The 19,234-nt window shown below is 36.2% G+C and overlaps 1 long non-coding RNA gene across 1 annotated transcript; it reads right to left on the reverse strand.

Annotated features, from left to right (window-relative positions):
• Positions 1 to 390: 390 nt before the first annotated feature.
• LOC119868869 lies at positions 391 to 6,477 on the reverse strand. Its single transcript, XR_005370021.1, has 3 exons — positions 6,239 to 6,477; positions 6,000 to 6,030; positions 391 to 448 (listed from the first exon to the last, which is right to left on the reverse strand). It is a non-coding gene; the product is annotated as an uncharacterized LOC119868869 (long non-coding RNA).
• Positions 6,478 to 19,234: the final 12,757 nt, after the last annotated feature.

Below are 19,234 nucleotides of genomic sequence, written 5' to 3' on the forward strand. Positions count from 1 at the left end.
GAGACAGAGGGAAATGAACCAGAGTTTCTAGAAACAAAGAGAAGAAAGTATTTCAAGGAGGAAGGAGTGACCCATTATGTCAGAAGATGCTGGCAGGCCAAGCAGGACATTGAGGACTGACCTTTGGTCTTTGTTGCAGTTAGCACTGTCTGGGACAATAGCAGTTTGCGAGTAATGGTGGGGAAGAAAGCCTGATTCAAGTGGACTCAAAAGAGAAATGGAGAGAAATTGGGAACAATGAGTACAGACAACTCCTCTGAGAAGTCTTTTTTTTTTTTTTTTAAGATTTTATTTATTCATTCATGAGAGACAGAGACACAGGCAGAGGGAGAAGCAGGCTCCATGCAGGGAGCCCGATGTGGGACTCGATTCCGGACTCTGGGACACATTCTGAGCTGAAGGTAGATGCTTGACCACTGACCCACCCAGGCATCCCGAAGTCTTTGTTCTGTAAAGAGGAGCAGAAAAATGGGGGCATAGCTATAAGGATATGTGGAGTCATGAGAAAGTTCTTTAAATGAATAGTTAATAGAATATTTTTAGGTGCTTGAGTAATTACTATTGCTTCATTTTTTTCCCCAGTGAGGTAGGAAGCAAAGTTATCCTCTTATGTAAATATGGGGGAGACATATTTAAGGAGTGGAGAGTTAGAAGGGAGATAGACTAGGACACTGTAAGAATCATCTAGAATGATGTTGACTATAATAAACACTAAAGCCAATTATGACAGTATGTAAGTCTGTGACTGAGTTTTGACCATCACTTCTAGATCTCCATGGGTTTTTCCATTTCTTTTCTCTTTTCTTTTTCCTTCTTTTTCTGCCATTGCAGAATACTTAGGACGTCTTACTAGATCATTTCAGGCTAGCTTGATAAATATAAAGGATATTTCAAATCACAACCATATCTAAGTAATATTCCAAGTCACTATGTATTCCAACAGACTCTAAGTCTTAAAACTCTATTACTATTTCTGATGACTATTTTCCTCTCGTCGTTTGTGTTGCTGAATAACACGTACTCGCTTTATTTGACTCTTTTGGCAGCACTCCTGCTGCCTTTGTCTCAGCCCAGGCCCATGACATCTGCTCCAAGTTGTACATTTTATTTATTTTATTTATTTTTTATTTTTTATTTTATTTTATTTTTTTAGTTGTACATTTTATATTCTGGTTTTAGGTGATTCTTTTCTCTATATGCTCATTACCCGAACCTTACTTCGTGCGCTCATTATCTTTCACGTGGACTATTGTAGTTTCCTTCTGACAAGGCTCACTGGTTCTCATTTTCACATCCTTAAGTTCAATCCACATGCCATTTTTATTTATTTATTTATTTATTTATTTATTTATTTATTTATTTATTCACATGATGTTTTTAAAACAGAACTGATCATGCTTTCTTATGCCTTAAATACGTGCAACAGACTGTGTTGTCATTATGATCAATTTTAAAATTTTATAATCTTGGCTAACCTTCCTGGTCTCTTTTTACATACTTCCTTCCTGCATGTCATACTCATCACAAACCATTTGTTATTTTCCAAACGCTCTTTTAGCCTTCCACCCATGCATATATGGATCTGTATGCCCTTTCACCTTAGAGAACAGTCCAGTAGAGCTAACTTGAGTATCTATTCCTGGATGAACTCTCCTTTAATATTTTTATATGCAGTTAACCAGTTCCCTCATTTGTTTTCCTCTCCTCACCAGGATATTAAGTCTTATGAAGGCAGTACTTAGGTTTACTGCTATATCTCTCATGTGTAGAACTGTTCTTGGCTTAATGTAAATGTATAATTCTCTTGGATGAATACAGAATGCTTTAATACACAGAACCAGGAATACAGCAAATACTTAAAAGTGACTATTGAATGCTTCTCACTAATTTACTTCTAATTGTTTTGCTAACTTTAGATGTCTCATTATAATTTCTCATGTGGACCCTCTACAAAGACTTTAGTTATGGCAAGATGACTCATATAGCCTTGAGGATAACAATACCTTGTTCATTGATATCCAATCATTTTAATCTCATAACCTACATGTAGAGTTAGCCATCCTTATATGATCCTGTCTAATAGACCCTCCCTTAATTTTTTTGGCATGATTTAAAATTTACCTGTAAATAGAGATGCCTGGGTGACTCAGCGGTTGAGCGTCTGCCTTTGGCTCAGGGCATGATCCCAGGATCTGGGATCGAGTCCCACATCAGGCTCCCTGAAGGGAGCCTGCTTCTTCCTCTGCCTATGTTTCTGCTTCTCTCTCTCAGTGTTTCTCATGAATAAATAAGTAAAATCTTAAAAAAAATAAAATTTACCTGTAAATAAAGTAGCTACATTTTATAAAAGAAAACACAATTTATAAATACGTAGGTGAGTTATAAACAGCCAAAATAGGCTATAATAATGCAAAATCTCCTATCCCATCCTTTCTATTCCACCTGCATTTCTTTGGGAGTGCACTGCATCAAACATAAAAACAAAACACAACAAAAATAACAAAATATTGATTATCCCATTTCCTGGAAGGCATACACAAAGAAGTAATGGATATAACTTCTCATACCTATAGTCATACCCAAGATTCTGGGGCATGGCCACCTAGTAAGCTCCACTTTTTCTCTCTCAGCATGGCCATAGACAGCAACACATGTGGTTAAAAGTTAAACACCTTTTGATGACTGCACAAAGTTTAATTGAATAGAGTTTTGGCTTATCTCAATTCAGTTCTCTTCTAGTGATTTATTTCAATTAGGAAGCAATAAAATTACCTACTAATAAAGTATTATTCTTACAATGAGAGGGACCAGAAATGTATTTGTAGGAACAGTTTGTTGTATGAACCTCAGAATCATGAGAGCCACCATTTGCTGTTCCTATGGACCCTCTTCCCAAAGCTTATGGCTTTGTCAAGATGGAATTATTAAGCAAAAAGGAATTAGAAAAAGATTTGGAAAGCTCTCCGTTGAACTAACCATTTTGTAAAAAATAAGAATGTGTTCAGAGTATGGCCAGGTGACCATTTGACAAGGATGTAAGTATGGATATGAACCAAGGACCTAATCAGCCATCAGTCAGGCACTATCCTTTCAGACAAGGGGAAAATGACTCCCTCAAGGTGACTGAGCCATCATCAGGGCTGCTACTCCCACTATAGGCCTAGAGTGCAATCGTCAGGACAGAGTGGTTTCAAAGGATGGAGTTACCACTCTGGTTTAGGTAGGCCAGGATGCACCTGCTTGTTGCCATTGATTGAGTTTCTGCAGAGAGTGGTAGTGTGAGTCGTGCCCAGGGGAGCTAGGGGGTGAGGCCACCTGGAGCAGAGAGGCCATGACCCAAGCCCTTGGGAGCTGCAGGTAAACCTCCTTAGTTTGAAAGACCCTTGAATATGCAACTCTAGTTTGGGAGACCCATGGAGTTAAGGCCACCAATGCTGGTGAGTCCAGAGGTGGAGCATTGAGCCAAAAAGGAGTATTCTTGAATTTTAAGACTTAATGTTGTTTGCCCTATTAGGTTTTGGACTTACTTGGGGCCCATTATCCCTTTATTCTTTTCTATTTATCTCTTTTGGAACAGAAATGCCTATCCTCTTCCTGTCTGACTGTCGTATTTAGGAAGCATATAATGTGTCTGATTTCATAGGCACACAGCTAGAGAGAAATTCTGCCTCAAGATGAATCACCTGTGGTATTCTTTAATAGCAGCCCAAACTAAGAAAATGATGATCCCTAAAGTCTCTCAGTTCTGACTTCCTAATTCAGCTACTTCTCAATAATTTCTTAGTCGCTATGCTCATTCCAAGTCATTGTCATCTCACACTGGATTTACTGAAAAATAGCCTTTAAACTGGCCTCTTTACACTCTTGCCCTCTCTTCAGTTTTTTCCACAGGTTGTAGCATCCTTTAAAATATAACTTGGACTGGGTCACCTGGGTGGCTCAATCGGTTGAGTGGCCGACTCTTGATCTCAGCTCTGGTGTTAATCTCATGGTTGTGAGTTCAAGCTCCATGCTGGGCTCTGAATTGGGCATGGGACATACTTAAAAATACACACACACACACACACACACACACACATATGTATATGATACTTCCCAACCCTTAAAATCTTTCAATGTTTCCCTCTTACAATGAGGATAAAATCTTAACATGGTGTTCACACTTTTGTCTAACCTGACTCTAACATACTGCCCCAGCCTTGTTTGGCACCATTGTTGTATTCTTCAGCCACAGAGCCCTTGTTTTAGTTGATTAAAGCATCATGTTCCTTTCCCACTCAGAACCCTATGTGTGTGGCTCCCTAAGTGTACAACAACCTTCCCCTCCCCTTTTTCTGGCCCCACCCCCACCCCATTTGGGTAACAGGAAATAGAGGTTTCAAATACTATTTCAGTGCTCATTTTCAGGAAAAATATCAGAATAGATGCCACTCCTTTTTTCTTAAATAGAATTTAACAGTATCATGTTTTTATTTTATATATACATTATAATTATTTTTTTAAAGATTTATTTATTTATTCATGATAGACACAGAGAGAGAGAGAGAGAGGCAGAGACATAGGCAGAGGGAGAAGCAGGTTCCATGCAGGGAGTCTGACGCGGGACTCGATCCCAGGACTCCAGGATCAGGCCTTGGGCCAAAGACAGGTGCTAAACCGCTGAGCCACCCAGGGATCCCCACATTATAATTATTTATATGTGTGATTAATTATTGAATTTTTTTTCTGTACTTAAGCATGCATTCCACACACACTGGACCTATATTTGTTTGTAAGGTTTGAATTTGAGTTCGAAACCAAACTTAGGGGCACCTGGGTGGCTCAGTCAGTTAAGCATCTGCTTTTAGCTCAGGTCATGATCCTGGGGTCCTGGGATCGAGCCCTGCATGGAGCTCGCTGCTCAGTGGGGAGGTCTTCTTCTCTCTGTGTCTCCCTCTGCCCCTCCTCCTGCTCATGTTCACTCTCTCTCTCAAATAAATATAGTAAGATAAAAACAAATTTAGCAGAGTGCAGCATGTATTCATAGAGTGAGTGAATGAATGAATGGATATATCTCAGGTACTCTGTTGAGTATTACATCTTTTCCCTATCAGTTAAGCCATTATTTCAGTTTTCTGTTAGGTAGTAGAATTTAGTCATGTTTAAAATTGGTATTATTAAATGGCAAAGACTGGACGGTAAGCGACAAATCAACATTCTTTGCTAGTAGGTGAATGAATACTCATGAATGTTAAGAGTGAATTCCTAGTCCATGGGCTATTCTCATCTTAAAAATGCAGTTGTTATTTACAGATTATACTGAATTCTCCTCCCATCCCCCAACTCCCCCACCCATCTTCATGTCATACAATTCACTGTTGGTGGTATTGATCTGGTTCTTAACGTCTTGGCTGTACAATTAAGAATATACTTTAAGCAGTACTACTGTCCAGATGAAACCTTTTAAAAACACTGGTGGAAATATGATCAAATTTTAGATCACACCCTTAGAAACACATCCTCTTCAGCTACACGAGTGTGTTAGGGGTATTTCTTCCATCCTTCCCTTCTGTATGGACTGCTTGACTCCTGCTGTTTTTCTGATATTCCATTTCTCTTTATTTAATGTATTCTAGTAGTTACACAGCAAACTCCACTTTGGATAACAGAAATGGAATAGAAACACAGTTTATTTCACTCATCTCTGTTTCTTTCTCTTGCCTCCACACCATTGAAAAGTCCCCTGCGGCTCTTCTCCCCTTCTGCAGATCAATACTTCTTGTCTTAGTTTAATGAACACTCCTACATTGATCTCTCTCAGGTGCTGTGTTACTTTATGACAAGTTTCTTGGTTACAACTGGCTTTTAGCTAAGTCAATGGAGCACCCTGCCATTCCCTACGCAAAGCAGATTGCTGCAATAGGAGCTTTATTCATCACAGGTTAATGTGTGATTTTCCCCCCTCCCTTCGGAAGGGAACAAATAGATTTTTTTTTTTTTCATTTAATTCTTTAACTTACCATTCTCTAACTGCATCTTTTGGTTTCATTCCTGGAAGAATTGTAAAAACAGTTAAGAATAGTATGAGAAAACGACCCACAGAGGCTGTGAATATTTAAAGTCTGAAACACTTTTCTGAAAACGAAAATTTACACAATAGCCCTGTTGGTTATTTTTATTTGCTTTCTATCTTGTTACCATAGTAGCAAGTCATTAAATAATTCCTGTGCCCAGGAAGACAAACCAGAGGTACCCGTACCTGACATGTAATTCCTTTCCAGAGCCAGAGCTGCCATCTGAGTTGTCCTGTGCTGATGGCAAGGGAGAAATGAAGAGCATGAGTGAAAGCCTGGTAAACCCGTGAATGGTGACTCCTGATCTCCGTGTGGAAAAAAAGCTTTAATGACTTCCCATGCTCTTGTGGCTTTTCTTTCTGTTGTTACAGTGTGTGTGGTTGATTAGCAAAGTAACTGCCTACTCCTGGGGCATAACCACATCAATTTCATCTTCTGCCTCATTTACACGGTCACTTCTTGCTTGGTTTCCCTCCCAATTACCTCGTGATCCCAAGTAAACATCTTGCCCTTGTTGTTTGTTTAAGCCAACTGCTGGCTCAGTGGTCTTTGGTTTGTTTGTTTTAAAACTGGTTTCGTAGAAGTGAATAACTTTTTCTTTTTTTTTTTTTAACATTTATTTATTTCCAAAAAATGAACACATCCCCATAGTCTGGGATAGCACCGAAGTATGACATACTCATACATAAGTTCCGGAATCTCTGGATTTGCAGCAAAAATAAGGATCGGTTTTAGGTTTCAGTTAAATACTGATCAGTAAGTACCAGAGAGTCACAAAGCTCAATGTCAATACTGACTTTTCATTTTCTTTCTTCTTTTCTTTTTTCTTTTTCTTCTTTTTTTTTTTTTAGTAAATCTTTTGTATTTTCAGAAAATATTCAGCATCCTACTATTTCTCACACCTCCCTCCCTTACTCTACATCTTGAATAGTCCCCAAGATTCTCAATCTGACTCAACCCTTGCCCTTGAAAAGACTAATTTCTGTACTTCTGCCAGATGATCTTTTATTTATTTATTTTTTTATTTTATTTTATTTTTTTTTGCCAGATGATCTTTTAAAACAGAAGTTAAATCATATCACTTCTTTCCTCAGAACAATCTATTGAATCCTCATGTCATTCACAGTAAAAGCATCTATATAAAGGCCAGTAGTTCCATACATGGCCTAAACTGTTTGCTTTATTCTGTATGGGCTATTGTAACAACATACCACAGACAGGGCGGCTTATAAACAACCAAAATTTATTTCTCACGGTTCTGGAGACTAGAAATATAAGCTCATGGTGCCAGTATGGTACCAGTATGGTGAGGGATCTCTTCCAGGTTGCACACTGCTGACTTCTCACTGAAACCTCACATGATGGAAGAGGTGAGGGGTCTCTAGGGTCTCTTTTATAAGACCACTAATACCAGTCATGAGGGCTCCACCTTCACAGCCTGATCACTTCCCAAAGGCTCCCTACTGACAGACACCATCACTTGGGCATCACGTTTTCAACAGGTAAATTTGGGTGACACAAACCATAGCACTGTTCTTATCTTTTTTGAGCTGACCTCGTCTTATCCGATCTTCAACAATTCTATCCGCATACACTCCCCTTGCTCTTCAAATACAGTCAATGAAATTTCACCTCAAGATTTGCACTTTCTGTTTCTTCTGGTTGAAATGCTTTTCCATACGCTATCGACATAGCTCAATTCTTCTTTTCTAGTAAGTCATTATTCAAAGGTCAGCTTATCACTAAGGCCGTCCCTGGTGAACCTATTCTAAGTTGTGACCCTTTGTGGCTCCATTTTATCTCTTCCTATCTTATTTATTTGGTTTATTTTTTGTTTCCTAAATTGGAATGCAAGCTCCTTAACATCAGAGCTTTTGTCTATTGTGTTTATTCTCTATACCCCATACTCAGAAAACTGTGTAACAGATGATACTTAATAAATTCTGTAAAATGAATGAAATGCCACCATTAAATGGAAAATCACTGTGTACATCACAGAGACAGATCCTAACTCTACCTATTGCTGGGCAAAGGAAGCATAGTCAAGGCTCCTAAGAGCTCTCCCAAGAGGATAGTTTCCATATGTTAACGTTTGTGAGTTTGAGGGCATAAATTCTGTGTTGAAATTTGGGAGAAAGAAGAGTACATATCAAAGGGCACTACAATTCAATTGCTGGTATCAACTCTTAGTTCAGTTCTCTAGTCACTTATTTCATCAGTTCTAGAAGTTATTGTTACTGCACATTTTTCTCTGCAGTAGACATGTGTCTTTATTAAACTACTATAAATGGAATGCTAAATGTTGAAATTAAGTTGAATATATAATTTCTACAGAGGGTGAGTAGAGGAGGTGCAAAGACATACTTGCTATGAAAATGCACAAAAATATCTTTCTTAATTTTACCTTAACCTCCAACTAAAGAAAAACATTGAGCTTCTGGTTATATACTTACTCCTCATTTTCCCTTTCGTTGATCCGATATTACCAAGTAAAGTGACTTACTTGGAGATCTGGGGAATGTCTGCTGAAACATTTCTTTATATCTCCTGTCTGTTTGCAATGAACTTTACAGTAGCCTAAAGAGAGAGAGAGAGAAAAGGAGAGAGAGGGAGAATGAATATCAATCTGAAACCATTTAGATAATAGAGGATGTACTTCTATGCAGTTCTACCACATATAAGCTTTGGTGACTCTGAGAAGCTACTATATAATGTTCCCAAGCCTCATTTTTCTCTTTTGGAGATGGACATAATAATACTTACCTTCCTTACAGGCCTGGCAAAGGATAAATGTACGTGAGAAATGTAATTGTAAATATGAAAACCCTTGACATACAGCCTTACTTAAAAAGCCTTAAATGTTTTAGAATTCCGATTTGTCCTCATTCATTTATTCAAGCACATATTGAGTATTAACTGTGTCTGTTGTAGGCATTTGAGATGCAAAGATGACTTAGCCATAGTCCTGGATGTCTATTTTTCCGTGTATCTTTCAGATTTAGTTCTCATTCTGCACATGTCTGAAATCCCACTCCCTGACACGTCTGGTGTTTTTTTTTGTTTGTTTGTTTTTTTTCCTTTGGAGGGGGGTATGTTGCAATTGATCATCATAGTGTAATCATATATTCAGATTCAACACATAAGTCACTTTAGAAAATAGCCAATTTCTGTAAAGTAACTGATTATTTAAAAATTTTTTTGTATGCTCAAAAATGTCTTTGCTTCTTTCTTAGCTGAATTGAAATATATCTTCTTATAATTTAGTTTCCTCCTCCACTGCTCATAAATGATTATACACATACTGGAGATATTTTCTCCCTGACAATTCATTATACTGAATGGCACATGCAATATCCCATCTGTCTTTCCAAAGGCACATCAATATTGGCCTACTTTGATTGAACTATCTAGACCAGCAATTCATTAACCTGTAACACACTAGGCCTGTTGGTTTATTATTGCTCCCTTAATGCTTCTCTGTTATTCAGAGATAACATGAAGTTTCTAGTTCTCTACTTGAACATCGAGCTTTATAAAGTACAATTATTTTCTCTCTTATTTAAGTGCTAGACCATGGCTTCTAGATACAAGGCTATAAGTAAGAAAATCCGCCAGTCATTATATGATGCTGAATAAACATGAACCTTCTCACAGACTTTTCCTTTACATCTTAATGCATTTTCCTTGTCTTCCTCTACATTTTTAATTATTTTCCTTCTGTCTATCTCTCATATTTAATTATGTTGCAGACTGAAATGGAAATTAAGAGATTATTTTCTTCCTCATCGTCTTGGTAATAAATAACCCTTTTATTTTTGGTGGTTGAAAGTGACAGTGAAATAAATCATTAGGTGCTACTTGGTACTGGAGATAGACTTGTGAATTGTAACATAACCTGATATTTCTAAATATAATTGGGTACCACTTTATTCTTATCATATATCATTATTCTTATTGTTTCCCTCTCTGTTATATCAAGATTATTTCTGATGTAAATATCAGTAGACAATAATTCTGTTGTTCCTTGAGAGAGTTCCTTGAGTTCCTTGATATTTTAATGGACAGGAGAAAAAATAAGCAGACAGCCATTATGTCAAGTGATGAATTTGATTTCTTCATTCAAGCTATGGAAACATCTTTAAATAGGATATGTCGAGTTGAACTACCTGCGAGATATTCAAGACAAGAGGGAAATGTATGAGTTCAGGAAAAGAGATTTAAAATAGAGATGCAGATTTGAATTGAGTAATATGTTGGCTGTAGGTGAACCTGTGAGGCTGGTTTGTCATTCAAGAAATATATGTCTAGAAAGTAGAGATACAGTCTAAGATAGACTATAGGGAACAAAATGAAATTTAAAGGAATATGTATAGAGAAAATCTAAAAAGTCTGAGAAAGAATAATCAAATAGGGGAAGAGACACACTATGTCTTAAAAGTCAAAAGGAAGGTTTCAGAAAGCTACTGGTCAATGATATTAAATATTTTATAAAGGTCAAGTTACAAAATCAAAGGAGTTCTGCTTGATTGACTAAGACAATTATTTGCCGTTAGAAAGGCAGATATGTTATTTAAAAAGCAATAGGATATTAGCTTCATAAAAACTTCCCCCTTTATGCAGAAGGAAAATAAAAATGACTCCTTTAACTTTATTATGATTATCTGTAGAGTACTTATTTATATCCTGAAAATCGTATTGACCTCGAGTGAAGTAAAGATACTTATTGAGAAAAAAAAAATAAGGCAATTCATTGCAAATAGAAATAACACAGAGTTGAATCTTAATTGGTAACTCCTTTGAAAATAAGAAGTATTTTAACTAAACCTATTTGGATAAGAGGGTAGGGATAGTTCCAGTCACCTAAGGGATGAATTGTTGGTAGTAGAAAATGGAAAAGAAGTTGTGGCAACATGATTTTGTGTATCAGGCTCTGGTCTTACTTGGGAAGTGAAAGGCCCTATGCGCCTTGGCTGTATGTGATCCCTAATTCTCAAGTGAGAGGTGACCTGTAGAGTGTTACCATCTCTGCTGGCTTTGGCAGAGTTTTACATGAAGAACTTTGCCTCCTTTCTTGATATAAATTGGGGAAAATCATTAACATTTTAGAATACATATCTCTTTATCTTCTACATTATATTTCTTGCTTCTGATCTCCATTTCTAAATGCAATTTTTTAAGCAAGGGTGACATTAAGATAATAATGTCATTTTATTGATGACATTAAGATAATAAAATCAGAGGAGAGTTGTCTGGTCTCTTAATTTAGAAGAAATCCTTGAGAAAAATCCCAAAGATCTTGAACTGATAAAATGGATATATAACCAGGGCATATGAATAGAGTTCAGGATCTTGTTCTTTCCATTTTATCTGTGCAGATGTTCAAGTAGGAAAAAAATGTCATTTTTAATCAATCCTGTGAAATCTCGGAGGATTCTGGACCTTATGCTAAATGGTCTTTTAGAGTTAAAATTTTCTAAAGCCACTATCAGATATGTTGAGTTGTAACACATTTTGTTTTTTGATTCAATGCACTTTTCTAGTATCTGTTAGTAGTTAAGGAAAATGAAATATGTCATATGCTGATATGACAGTACAGTTGAATAAGCCATCATTAATATCATTACAGGATATTTCTACTATCTCATATTTGCAAAAACCCTTCCTTACCTGCACTTTACAGTGAAAGATTGCATGCCAGAGCAGAAAGGACACAGGATATGTAGTTGGAACTTAACTCAAACCTGATTATTTTATTCATACTGTGACTTAAGCATGCTAAGTTATTTCTCTTCATTTTTACAATTTGTAGTATGGACGAAAATATCTATGGTGGTCATGTACATTATATTAGATTATATGAAAGTATCTATTATAGTGCTTAATACATAGCCAGACTTTAATGCATGTCATTTACCTTTTCTTATCTCTTTCTCCCTCATTCTCTTCCTTTTGTTGTTTTCTTCCTTCCTTTCTCCCTCCCTCCCTTCCTTCTTTTTCCTCTCTCCTTCTCTTTCTTTCTTTTCCTTCTGAATAAACATGAAGCCCCTACTTTACAATAAAAGTCCTGCAAAGTTCAATCTTTTTCCAGTCTTACCAACCATTTCATCCTCTGTTAATCAATTTGAATATTTCATTCAAGAAAGAATAATTTATCTGTTGCTTTCAAGCATAGTTTTTTTTTTCTTTTCTGATCCTACAATTTTGCCTGTGTAGTTCCCCATAATAGAAATAATAGAAATGTCCTCTCTGTTTGAATCTTTTAAAATAAGCTCCTGATGGCAAGTGATGCAGAGCATTTTCTCATGTGCATGTTGGCCATGTCTATGTCTTCCTCTGTGAGATTTCTCTTCATGTCTTTTGCCCATTTCATGATTGGATTGTTTGTTTCTTTGGTGTTGAGTTTAATAAGTTCTTTATAGATCTTGGAAACTAGCCCTTTATCTGATACGTCATTTGCAAATATCTTCTCCCATTCTGTAGGTTGTCTTTGAGTTTTGTTGACTGTATCCTTTGCTGTGCAAAAGCTTCTTATCTTGGTGAAGTCCCAATAGTTCATTTTTGCTTCTGTTTCTTTTGCCTTCGTGGATGTATCTTGCAAGAAGTTACTGTGGCTGAGTTCAAAAAGGGTGTTGCCTGTGTTCTCCTCTAGGATTTTGATAGAATCTTGTCTCACATTTAGATCTTTCATCCATTTTGAGTTTATCTTTGTGTATGGTGAAAGAGAGTGGTCTAGTTTCATTCTTCTGCATGTGGATGTCCAATTTTCCCAGCACCATTTATTGAAGAGACTGTCTTTCTTCCAATGGATAGTCGTTCCTCCTTTGTCAAATATTAGTTGACCATAAAGTTGAGGGTCCAATTCTGGGTTCTCTATTCTGTTCCATGGATCTATGTGTCTGTTTTTGTGCCAGGACCACACTGTCTTGATGACCACAGCTTTGTAGTACAATCTAAAATCTGGCATTGTGATGCCCCCAACTATGGTTTTCTTTTTTAAAATTCCCCTGGCTATTCGGGGTCTTTTCTGATTCCACACAAATCTTAAAATAATTTGTTCTAACTCTCTGAAGAAAGTCCATGGTATTTTGATAGGGATTGCATTAAACATGTAAATTGCCCTGGGTAACATTGACATTTTCACAATATTAATTCTTCCAATGAGATACCACCTCACACCAGTGACAATGGGGAAAATTAACAAGGCAGGAAGCCACAAATGTTGGAGAGGATGCGGAGAAAAGGGAACCCTCTTACACCGTTGGTGGGAATGTGAACTGGTGCAGCCACTCTGGAAAACTGTGTGGAGGTTCCTCAAAGAGTTAAAAATAGACCTGCCCTACGACCCAGCAATTGCACTGTTGGGGATTTACCCCAAAGATACAGATGCAATGAAACGCCGGGACACCTGCACCCCGAGGTTTCTAGCAGCAATGGCCACAATAGCCAAGCTGTGGAAGGAGCCTCAGTGTCCATCGAAAGATGAATGGAGAAAGAAGATGTGGTTTATGTATACAATGGAATATTACTCAGCCATTAGAAATGACAAATACCCACCATTTGCTTCGACGTGGATGGAACTAGAGGGTATTATGCTGAGTGAAATAAGTCAATCGGAGAAGGACAAACATTATATGGTCTCATTATTTGGGGAAATAAATAATAGTGAAAGGGAATAGAGGGGAAGGGAGAAGAAATGGGTAGGAAATATCAGAAAGGGAGACAGAAAATGGAAGACTCCTAACTCTGGGAAATGAACTAGGGGTGGTAGAAGGGGAGGAGGGCGGGGGGTGGGGGTGACTGGGTGACGGGCTGAGGGGGGCACTTGACGGGATGAGCACTGGGTGTTATTCTGTATGTTGGCAAATTGAACACCAATAAAAAATGAATTTATTATTAAAAAAGAATAAGCTCCTCAATTTTAGTAATCCTCTAAGGTCATCTTGACAAAACAACCAAACAAAAAAGACTTCTCTGGTCTTACTGAACTTCTATGATTATATACCCTGAAATTCCAACTTAATCTACTTTGCATTATTATTTGATTAAACAAATAAAATTATGAACAAAGCAATTTTTATCACTTTATCTGTTTCAAACTAATCACTGTAAAAATCAAACATGATAGATATTGATGTACTTACTCTATAGATGATCAAACAAGCTTAAAAGGAGAAATGTTTTGCCTGAGATCACAAAACTTGTAGGGAGAGGGCCAAAACACCAACCAGATTTCCTGACTCCAAGCACAGTGTTTTCACTCTTCAATTGCATTTTATATGTGTTATAAATATAATATTATAATATACAAACCAATAAATTATAAAAACCTTAAGGCAAAGATGTATGTAATTTAATATATGTATATACTTTTGCATATTTTAATTCCATCCACTTATTCATGCAGAAAAAGTATATAGAAGGAGAGTGGAGCAAATAAGGCCATTCTTTTTTTTTTTTTTTTTTTTTTTTAAGGCCATTCTTTTGTATTTCAAAAATATATGGATTTTTTTAGAAGAAATCAAATCATATAACACTGTATGATGTGTTCATTATTTTCCCCCAGAACTAAAATCACTGTGAATAAGAGAAAGGGAGACGAAGTTACCTTCATAATCATTTCTGAAGTTGTGGTCATGCTGACACAATAGTTAGGTGTGAAATTGATCACTGTGGTTATGCAGGTATGTCAAGAACATGCCTTCAGATGATAGCAATAGGGCATCTGATTTCAGAGCAGAAGCTGAACTATCTTATGGATATCCTCTTACTGAAAATCAATACCTTATTTTTCACCATATCTTGACCCTTACGAGCAAAAGTGGATTTGCTCATATTATTCTGAAGCAAATCATTGCTTATATTAACAGTGCTGAACATTAATTGTGTATTTCTACTTCCTTCATTAGCAAATTGATATTTGAGTTGGTGATAATATTTACCCTTTTATTTGGTTTATGTTGTGTTAAAATAAAGATGTTTTATTTTATAGAAAAGATAGTTATGTAGCTTATTGAGTTTCTCCTGGAAGAATGATAAACGGAAATCACACACCACTGTTCCCATTGTCATCTTCTATCCTTGTATAGACAAACACACATTTACAGCTTTTAATGGTATATGATTCACAGTCAGAGCACTCTTCATGTGACCAAGGGATCTTTAATGGTACAAACTGAGGGGAAGAAAAATTCGTCTACCTTCAGGGTCTTGCAGCGGGACTAAGAATTAAATTTACACGAGACAGATTAGCAGGAGAAAGAACCAAAGTTATATTATGTGCACGTGGAGGCCCAATAATGAAATTGAAACCTAAAGAAATGACCAAGGTGGGCAATTTTTGTGCATCCTAAAGAAGATAAATTTGTGAGGAATTGACAGGATAAAGAAAACATATTTGGGGGCTTTAATTAGTAAGGAATCCTAAACAGAATTTGGACTAAGGTAGTAGATTAAGAAAACAAAACAAAACAAAACAAAAAATAACAAGGTTTGTTCTATAGCTTTCTCAGCTTTAAAGCCCCTATCTCTGGTGAGGAGGATATCTTTTTACTTCTTAGTACAGGGAGGATATTTTTCATAATGGAGATTTGTTTTCTGCTTTCAGGAGGACAGAGGAAAACCTGAATGCCTTTGCACTAGCAGTTTCTTAAGTAATTTTTACTTAAAATAATCAATATGCCAATGTGGCAATTTGGGGGCAGCCTGCCCTTAGCCCCTAGAAAACAGATAAGATCAGAATTTGATTAAGACTTAATACTTCTCATTTATATATACATAGCTAGTGTCCAGCTAAAATATAAAAGAATATTATTTTTGAAGAAATCATCTTCAGTTCCTTTTGAAAGGTTGTTGCATAGCAACTAATTGCTCACGGAGCACTAACTAATAATACCTGACCCATGTGACATCACATCAATTTTTTAAAACTTAAATGCTGTCTATCTTCCAAAAAATCAAGGGAGATAATTACAGTGACCTGAGCATTTTAAAGATAAAGGTTCATCCTTTTAAATCGATATTGATGAAGGTTCTATTCAGAAAACCAAAATAGATTTAGATATGCATGTCAGTTTAAAAGTGTTTTAATTCAGAATACGACTAAAACAAATCAGTTTTTTAGCTGAGATATTTAGGTCAACCAAAGGAACAAAGACATGATTGGTAGCTCACCAATTGACCAACAATTTGTGAAAGAAATCAACCTTATAAAATTTAGGAAATAATTGAGTTCTCTATTTTACTCTGCTTGTATTTTAATGTTTTCAGAAATATTTTCTATTTTATTGCATATAACAAAAATCCTGGAATTTATTTAAAATAAATAAATAAAATCAATTTTCTTGTAGAAAAATCTGAATGTTAATATATTTCAAATCTTCTTGTTCAGAATTATGTGGTAATAATGATTCTACTAGTAATAATAAATGATAAAACATCAAGAGGATTTGATTCTCACCTCTAACATTCACAACTAGCTGTGTGATTGTTAGGCAAATTGTTGTCTGACCATAGGCAAGCAATTCCATATATAAAGATAACACCTGCTAAGTGGAATAAAGGTTGTGGGGGTTAAACATGATAATGCATGGCACTGTTACAGTGCCTGAGATATGGCACATTAGATATGGCATATGGCTAATTAATGTTGTACATCAATCCTTTTATTCATTTCAGATATAATAAGTATTTTATTTACAGAACATTTCTCTGTTGGCCATCATATTTTTCAGTTGGAATTCTGGCAGATTGGGTGGTGACCTGGTACGCGTGATGTGGTTCTGGATTCTTACATTCTCTAGGGAAAATAAAATTATTTCTTTTAATTTTTCCAATACTGTTAGAATGAGAGGAGCTGGAACTCAACTGCTCTGCACTACAGTGAAAGACAGAGGATAGCAGTCATTCACAACTATATCCTTCCTCAAAGTCAACAACCAGCTGATGCAGGTAGTAGATTATGTAAAATAAATCTTCATTTCACTATCATAGTGACATAACGTAGGATATGCTTGCCAAGTTTTCAGGAGGAACAGAAGTGATGGGCTTGTGATTAAAATCAAAATAAGCATTTAAAATTAAAATGTATTAAAAGAATGGAGAAATTAGATGAATCTAATGATCTAAAATTTTAAAAGAATAAATATAATTTGCTTCATGAAGTTCTTAAGAATAAATAAGTACCACATGACTTCGAAGTGATATGGATGATGATTTAGGAGATACATTAGTTTCCTATCAATTGTTCTAACAAATTACCATAAACTTAGTAATATAAAACAACACATTTATTTACATATTATTTTACAGATTTATTATTTTACAGTTCTAGAGATTAGTCTAAAAATTAGTCTTGTCAAGGATAAAATCAAGGTAATCTCCCCATCTCAAATTCCTTAGTTAAAACACATTGTCTCTTTACCATGCAAATAACAAATTCACAGGTCTAGGGATTAGGGTGTCACATCTTTAGGGAGAAGGCATTATTCTGCCTAGCACAAGGGCTTTAGGTGGAATAAGTGCAGTAGAAAACAGCCACGTAACTGAGGCTGAGTAAAGTTAATATGACATCAATCTTCAGTGATGGAAACAGAAGTTGCTACTGGAGGAAATAGTCTAGTTCAGCATCACTGGTCATAGTTGATGTTACAGAAGACCCGGACTAGAATGATGAGTAGACTAAAACATGATGTATGACTGTTCACATGTGAAAAAGTTTGTATATAAGAAGAGAATACATGCCTTCCATCAAATATTTATAAGGATGTCCATCATATGAAGGAAAGGTTAACATTGTTCTTTTAGACTCAAAGAGCTAAAAACAGAACTAGTAAGCAGAAGTTGTAGTGTGGCAAACCATTGAATCAGCATGAAGGGAAATAATATGTTTCCTTCTCTAGATGTCTTCAAGCTGGGAGCTTATCTAACCCTTTATGGGTACGTGGTGATAGACCACGTAACTCTTGAAGTTACCTCAAAACTTTGATTTTATATTATTCTTTGATATTATTGTCTTCTAGCCTATATTTAGGACAGAATCATTCTAAAGTTTATTATTAGATATTTTTTCCATCTGTCAACTAAGAATTGGTTTATATAAGTCAATACTAATTGTAAGTAAGGCATCTTCAATCAGGTAGTGAGTGAATCAGAAATAGAACCAAACGCTCTCTATAAAAAGCTCAGACATTGCACCATGAATGAGGAATTTATAGTTAAATGGTAAAATGTAGGGTAAAGATTCACACTTTTAAAAAGCTGCACAAAGGGATCCCTGGGTGGCGCAGCGGTTTGGCGTCTGCCTTTGGCCCAGGGCGCGATCCTGGAGACCCGGGATCGATTCCCACGTCAGGCTCCCGGTGCATGGAGCCTGCTTCTCCCTCTGCCTGTGTCTCTGCCTCTCTCTCTCTCTCTGTGACTATCATAAATAAATAAAAATTAAAAAAAAATTATAAAAAAAAAAAAAAAAGCTGCACAAATAGGGGATCCCTGGGTGGCTTGGTGGTTTAGCGCCTGCCTTTGGCCCAGGGCGTGGTCCTTGGAGTCTGGGGATCAAGTCCCACATCTGGCCCCCTGCATGGAGCCTGCTTCTCTCTGCCTGTGTCTCTGCCTCTCTCTCTCTGTGAATAAATAAATAAAATCTTTAAAAATATATATATAAATAAATAAAAAGCTGCACAAATAAGAGAGCTCTAATGTATTTGTAGCAGAGAAGAAAGTAAGAAGAAATTTCTAAGTGCATTACAGGACCACACAGTCAATGAGAATTGTATCTGTTCACCTTTGTAAAACTTTTGCAAATACTGTGTATAAAATATGTTATTAATCCAACGAGAGAAGGAAGCACAGATGGCATCATCGAAATTTATATATAAAATAAAAATGGATTATTCTCCTCGTTGGAAATAAATAAAATAATTGTGTCCCTTCAATGATATCACTGAATTTTGATAAAAAAGATGAATTCTCTGCCCAAACTACAGAATCTGATATGCTGAGGGAATATCTCTACCTACTTCTCTGTGTCTGTCTCTATTACATTTTTCTTATCTTAATTCTTCAAAGCAGAATTTTAAAAGCAACTGTAAACCTCAAACCCTGAATGTAGTAAAAAGACAGAAAAAAAAAGGAAGGATATGTTTTTGAAGTTTTTTTCTTTATATAAAAAGTACCTTGATGGTAGT

The sequence above is a fragment of the Canis lupus genome, chromosome 15 (assembly GCF_011100685.1).
Source record: "Canis lupus familiaris isolate Mischka breed German Shepherd chromosome 15, alternate assembly UU_Cfam_GSD_1.0, whole genome shotgun sequence".
Classification (NCBI taxonomy): Eukaryota; Metazoa; Chordata; class Mammalia; order Carnivora; family Canidae; genus Canis; species Canis lupus.